Raw genomic sequence first — 7,149 nt, 5'->3', positions numbered from 1 at the left:
TCCTTCTTCTCTAGAATGGCTCCCCACCCCAAGTTGGAGGCGTCGGAACACAACACGAGGTCTGGGCTCTTCTGAAATAAAGACAAGCCTTCTTTCAGTCTGGGCTCGTTGTACCACCATTGAAGATGAGACTTGATGGAAACCGAGATGGGAATGCAATCCCTGTCGAGGTTGTCCCCTTTCTTCCAATGGCGATTGAGATGAAACTGAAGAGGACGCAAGTGCAACCTCCCCAGGGTCACGAACTTCTCTAATGATGAGAGAGTCCCCAGAAGGCTCATCCAATCTCTTACGGAGCAAAGATCTCTCTTCAGGAACGTTTGGACTTTTAGGAGGGCTGCCTGGATTCTCACCGACGACGGAAAAGCCCAAAAACTCTGACTGTGAATCTCCTGGGATGGAGTCCGTTGCAATTTTTTCGAGCTCACCAGGAGGCCCAGTTCTCTGGAGAGATCCAAAGTCATCTTGAGGTCCTTCAAACAACAATCGGCTGAGGAGGTTCTTATCAGCCAATCGTCCAGATACAGAGAGGCCCTGATTCCCCTCGAATGCAGCATGCTTGCCACATTCAGCATGATCTTGGTAAACAATAGAGGAGCCGTGCAGAGTCCGAAACAAAGAGCCCTGAACTGGAAGACCTTGTTCCCGTCCATGAACCTCAGATAACGTCTGCAGCTGGGATGAATCGGAAGGTGGAAATAGGCGTCCTGAAGATCTATAGAGACCATCCAATCGTCCTTCCTCACAGCCGCCAGAACTGTTTTCTGAGTCTCCATAGTGAACGTCGAATTTTGGACGTAACCATTTAGCACACTTACGTCCAGAACCGGTCTCCACTCCCCGGAACTCTTGGGTACTAGGAAAAGGCAGTTGTAAAACCACGGAGACGTAACATCCTGCACTTCCTCTATTGCTTGCTTCTCTAATAAAAGAGACGTCTGAAGACGCATGGCTTGCTTCTTGGGTCCCTCTCTGTATTTGGGCGAAAGATCCACCGGATCTGTGACTAAAGGAGGATTTGCCAGGAAGGGGATCTTGTAACCCTCCTTTAACACTTGGACGGACCAGGGGTCCGCTCCATTTCTCTCCCAAGCCTCCTAGAAGTGAGTCAACCTGGCACCCACTGCTGTCTGAAGGAAAGGGCAGTCACACTTTACCTCGGCCGGACTTGCCCCCTTTGCCTCTAGGCTTCCTTCCTTCTGGTTTGAAAGAGCCTCTTCCAGAGGACTTCCCACGAAAGGACTGAGGTCGAAAACCAGAAGAGGATTCCTTAGGCTTACGAGAGGAAAACGACGACGGCAAAACTTTGTCGTATTAGTAACCAAGTCATGCGTGGCCTTCTGCGTGAGGGCAGTGGCCACTTCGCCTACCAACTCTTACGGAAATAAGGTATTAGCCAAAGGTGCGAAAAGAAGGCCCGTTTTCTGGTAGGGAGACACTCCTACAGAGAGAAAAGAGCACATCGTGGCCCTTTTCTTGAGGATTCCAGCCATGAACAAGGCAGCAAGCTCGTTGGAGCCATCCCTCACACCTTTGTCCAAGCAGGACATCAAATGAACCAGTCCACTAGTGTCCGTTTCCGTCATATCTGAGACCCTCTTACTCAAAGCCCCCAGAGCCCAGTCTAAGAAATTAAACACCTCGAAGGCCCTGAACAGACCTTTAAGCAAATGATCAAACTCTGGAATGGACCACCAAATCTTCGTTTTCCTTAAGGCAAGACGACGAGAAGCATCTACTAAACTTGAAAAATCCCCTTGGGCAGACGAAGGAAAACTCAAGCCCAACACTTCACCAGTCTCGTACCACACACAAGATTTAGAAGCTAACCTAGCGGTTGGAAAGGCAAAGGCCGTCTTGCCAAAAGATTTCTTAGAGTCCAACCAGGAACCCATTAATTTCAAGGCCCGTTTAGAGGATCGAGAAAGAACCATCTTGGTATAAACTGGAACTTTGGTAGCTTAACCTAAGATGAACTCAGAAGGCGGAGAACGAGGGGCCACAGGAGTAAACTGATCCGGGAAAATTCCAGTAAGAATTAACATAAACTTGTGAAGATCCACAGCATGTTGATAATGCTTCTCCTCCTCATTCTCAGAGACTTCCTCAATAGGATCATCCTCATCCGACTTTTCCTCAAGTTCGTCTTCTGGCAGTGCAGCAACTGCTGCAGCCTGAACCGAAGGAACAAAGTCTGGATGGGACTGCCTGTCAAAGCCAACATCTGCATCCACCTGACGGGGAGAAGTCGAAGTAGATTGACGCGAAACATGGACGGGTAGACGATCTTCTTCAACTAACAACTGCCTAGACCGCTTAGGATCCGACTGCTGTTGAACAGAATGATGCTTAGAATCAGAAGGCAACTGCCGAAGATCGCTGAGTGGACGCGTAGAGTCCGAACACTGTTGACGCGAACGATCAAAGCTGTCAAGATGTCGACGCTGCGAATCGATTTTTTGACGCGACGCGTCCACAAGTTGTTGACGCGGGCGATCCACTACTTCAAAACGTTGACGCGTCTCGTCCACTTGTCGACGCCGATGTTCTTCCACACGACCAGAAAGCGAAAACCGGTCAACCAAACCTCTCTGACGCGACTCATCAAAATCAACCTGGCGTTGGACACTATGAATGGGAGACCGCCTAAGCGATAACTCGTCAACACCAGAGACCATCGAACGCCTGTGCAATAACTGGTCTGACAACTGACGTCCAGACATACCGCCAACACCTGGTTGATAAGAATCCATCAACGACGAGAGTTGTTCCTTCATAGTCACAAGCATAGACCATTTAGGATCAACAGAACTCCCTAAAGGAATATTCGAACCAACGTCACCACGTATTTCGGGAGAAGAAAGCCAATCTGAAGGAAGAGGGGGTGCATGAATAGTAACAAGGTCTGAATCGGAAGGAATCATATCCACACGAACACGGTGATCTGGACGTTTAGCCGGAGTGCAAGCGATGGGAGAACGGAAACGTTCCGGTGAGTCCCACGAACTACATCCTGGCCGCACAGGCGATTCCTGACGCTGTGAAACATCATGCGTCCGTTTAAGCGGTCTTGGCGCGCGACGCCAGATCTCACTCCCCGACCCTTCATCGGAAGACGGGGATAATGCATGAACCTCACCTTTCCTACGATGAGGGTGAACGACCTGAGCTACGGCAACAGGAACGTTCGAGGGGACGTCTGCACGATTGATGACGCTTCTCGTTCCCTTAAGCCGTTCGACATTACTTCTCCCATGGGTTCGAGAGCTTGAAAGAGGTCTTAGGCTAGGTGAACGACAAGATCGTGCAGACGCACCCTCCGCAACACTAAACACATTAGCAACACTTGTCACAATACCGAGAGAGTCACGACTTTTCGGTACACCAACATCAGACACTGAAACACTTTCCACAGTTCCGACAGGATCACAGTTTTTCAATACCTTTAACTCGGAAAAAATCATATTTCTATCGGCTGCTAAGAACTCAACTTTCTCACCAAGAGTCAAAATAGCAGTAAACATGTCTTTCATAGTAGGTTCCTGATCTACCACCACGGGGGAAGGAATAGGATTAGGAACATTAACATTAGGTAAGGCTCTATCCACAGATCGTGAAAAACTACGCCTAACTCTACCTCTCTCTAGTCTCCTAACATAATGATCGTATGTTACAAAATCATCATCAGTTAAAGAAAGACACTCATTACATCTATCATCAAATGAACAAAATTTACCCCTACATTTCACACAAATATTATGAGGATCAATAGATCCCTTAGGAAGTCAAGTACGACACCCTTCACTAACACACCTACGCTGAGCAGGGGAGGAGTCGGCCATTTTGAATGGTTACGAGAAAGACCGACGAGCAAAAAGTAAGGGAAATATCAATAAAGAAAATCTCAAACAAAAAGATTTCAAGACTAGAAATAAGTGAAAACAATCAACGATAGCTTAAACTCAGAAAAGAACGTTGTACATCACCAAACAACTTCCCAAGAGAGTAAAACCAAGAGAGCGATCTTCTATATGTCAGCCAGCTATGACGGCAGAGAGAAGAACTGAAGATGGTGTGTTGTTCCACCTGAGCTACCGCTAGGGTGCGGTTGGTACACCTGCCGTATCTTCGATAGCGCGAGATTTGAATTTCTGCCAGGGCGTCAGGGGACTTCAGCTCTTTATATAACCAGCGGGTAAGTTTTATATTTAAAAACACTGCTAATGTTAACATTATACGCTAAAATTTGATCTACATTACACGTTGGCAGCACTGTTTACTGTATTTTTTCATGAGACATAGTCTTTGCAACGGTGCCTCCAAAGTTTATCCAGATATACTGTTTTGTATTCTCCTCTGTTAATTATACATCCAGAAAGGTAATGTATAGAGAAGAAAATGACAAACTTGGAGATAATATGATATTTTGATTATAAAATAAATTTTTGAATATACTTACCCGGTGAATATATAATAGCTGACGTCTCCGACGGCTCGACAGATTCCAAAAACTCGCGAGCGATCGCCGTGAAGGTTGCGGGTGTGACCACCAGCGCCGACTATCGGCCAGATACCGCATATACTTGTCAACATCTCCAGTTCTTCTCAGTCCCCTAGGTCTCTATCGGGGAGGAAGGGAGGGCCTTTAATTTATATATTCACCGGGTAAGTATATTCAAAAATTTATTTTATAATCAAAATATCATTTTTAAATATTAAACTTACCCGGTGAATATATAATAGCTGATTCACACCCATGGTGGTGGGTAGAGACCAGTATTAATACAATAAAGGTGTATATGCTCAAGAGTTTTTGACAACTATTCAAAAAACAGACTTGAGTATAGGTACCTGGTAAGGAAGCAGACTCTGATTATTACTCTGCCTCATTAGTCCGCTATCCTCACGAAGCCCAGCGATCCTCTTAGGATGCTGAAAGACTCCCAGGAGCTGCTATAACCAGGGTAAACACCCCTATAACAGGACCTCATCAATACCCTTAATCTGGGCGCTCTCAAGAAACAATATTTTGACCACCCGCCAAATCAAAAAGATTGCGAAAGACTTCTTAGTCTCCCGTACAACCCAAAATAAAATTAAAAATTTCAAGAGTAGATTAAAAGGATATTGGGATTAAGGGAATGTAGTGGTAGAGCCTTCACCCACTACTGCACTCGCTGCTACGAATGGTCCCAGTGTGTAGCAGTCCTCATAAAGAGTCTGGACATCTTTCAAGTAATATGAAGCGAAAACCGACTTGCCTCTCCAAAAGGTCGCGTCCATAATACTTTTAATGGGTCTATTTTGCTTAAACGCTACAGAAGTTGCTATCGCTCTAACTTCATGAGCCTTGACTTTAAGTAAATTAAGATCCTTCTCACTTAATTGAGAGTGTGCCTCCCGAATCAAAAGTCTAATAAAATAAGACCACGCATTCTTAGACATGGGCAAAGAGGGCTTTTTAACGGAGCACCATAAAGCCTCTGAACAACCTCGTCGCGGTTTAGTTCTGGATAAACAAAATTTAAGAGCTCTAACGGGGCACAGCACTCTTTCAACTTCATTCCCCACAATCTCAGAAAGACTGGGGATTTCAAATGATTTAGGCCAAGGACGAGACGGAAGTTCATTCTTGGCCAAAAAAACCAAGTTGAAGAGCGCATACTGCTTTATTAGCGGAGAAGCCGATGTTCTTGCTAAAAGCATGTATCTCACTAACCCTTTTAGCCAAAGCCAAGCTCACCAAAAAAAAGTGTCTTGAGGGTAAGATCCTTCAGGGAGGCTGAATTTAATGGTTCAAACCTGTCTGACATAAGGAACTGTAGGACCACGTCCAAGTTCCAAGCAGGAGTCGAAATATGACGCTCCTTGGAAGTCTCGAAAGACTTAAGCAGGTCTTGGAGATCTTTGTTATTAGAAAGATCCAAACCCTTATGCCTGAAAACAGAAGCTAACATGCTTCTGTAGCCTTTAATGGTGGATGCAGAGAGGGAGCGACCGTTTCTCAGATAAGGCAGAAAATCCGCAATCTGCGCTACAGAGGCACTTGGAAGAGGAAATAGAGGAGGACTTGCACCAGTCTCTAAATACCTCCCATTTCGACTGATAGATCCTGATGGTAGGGGATCTTCTAGCCCTCGTGATCGCTCTAGCTGCCTCCTTCGAAAACCCTCGAGCTCAAGAGAGTCTTTCGATAGTCTGAAGGCAGCTAGACGAAGCGTGGGGAGGCTTTGATGAAATCTCTTTACGTGAGGCTGTCGCAAGAGATCCATCCGTAACAGCAGACTTCTTGGAACGTCTACCAGCCATAGAAGTACCTCTGTGAACCACTCTCTCGCGGGCCAGAGTGGAGCAACCAATGTCAACCTGGTCCCTTCGTGAGAGGTGAACTTCTGCAGCACCTTGTTTAGGATCTTGAAAGGTGGAAAGGCATAAACGTCCAGGTGAGACCAGTCCAGCAGGAAAGCGTCTATGTGGGCTGCCTCTGGATCTGGAACTGGAAAGCAGTAAGTCGAGAGCCTCTTTGTCAGTGAAGTCGCAAAAAGATCTATGGTGGGTTGACCCCATGTCATCCATAGCTTCTCGCACACAGTCTTATGCAACGTCCACTCCATGGAGATGACTTGTCCTCTTCTGCTGAGGCAGTCCGCCAAGACATTCATTTTTCCTTGCACAAATCTCGCCAAAGGAGAGATGTTACTTGCCTTAAATGGAGTTCCTTCTGATCCGTGGATCAAAGACCCGAGCATTCCAGACTGTCCAGTGGAGCTCCCTAACCCAAATCCGATGCATCTGAATACAACACATGATTTGGGTTCTTGATCGCAAGAGAAAGACCTTCTCGAAGTCTGATGTTGCTGTCCCACCAAGTCAGACATGTCTAGACTGAGTTGGAGATTGGGAAAGAGATACTCTCTAAGCCCTTCTCCTTGTTCCAATGGTTTAGGTGAAATTGGAGAGGGCATAGGTTGAGTCTCCCCAGAGAGATAAACTACTCCAGCGATGAAAGAGTTCCCACGAGGCTAGTTCAAACTCTTACAGAGCAACTGTTTTCCTCTTGCAAGTGAAGGACTTTTAACAGAGCTTGTCCCATTCTTGTGGGAGACGAAAAGGCCCGAAAAATCAGACACTGTATCTCCATTCCCAAAT

The sequence above is a fragment of the Palaemon carinicauda genome, chromosome 43 (genome assembly GCF_036898095.1).
Source record: "Palaemon carinicauda isolate YSFRI2023 chromosome 43, ASM3689809v2, whole genome shotgun sequence".
Lineage (NCBI taxonomy): Eukaryota > Metazoa > Arthropoda > Malacostraca > Decapoda > Palaemonidae > Palaemon > Palaemon carinicauda.
Note: the sequence above shows the minus strand (reverse complement) of the source record.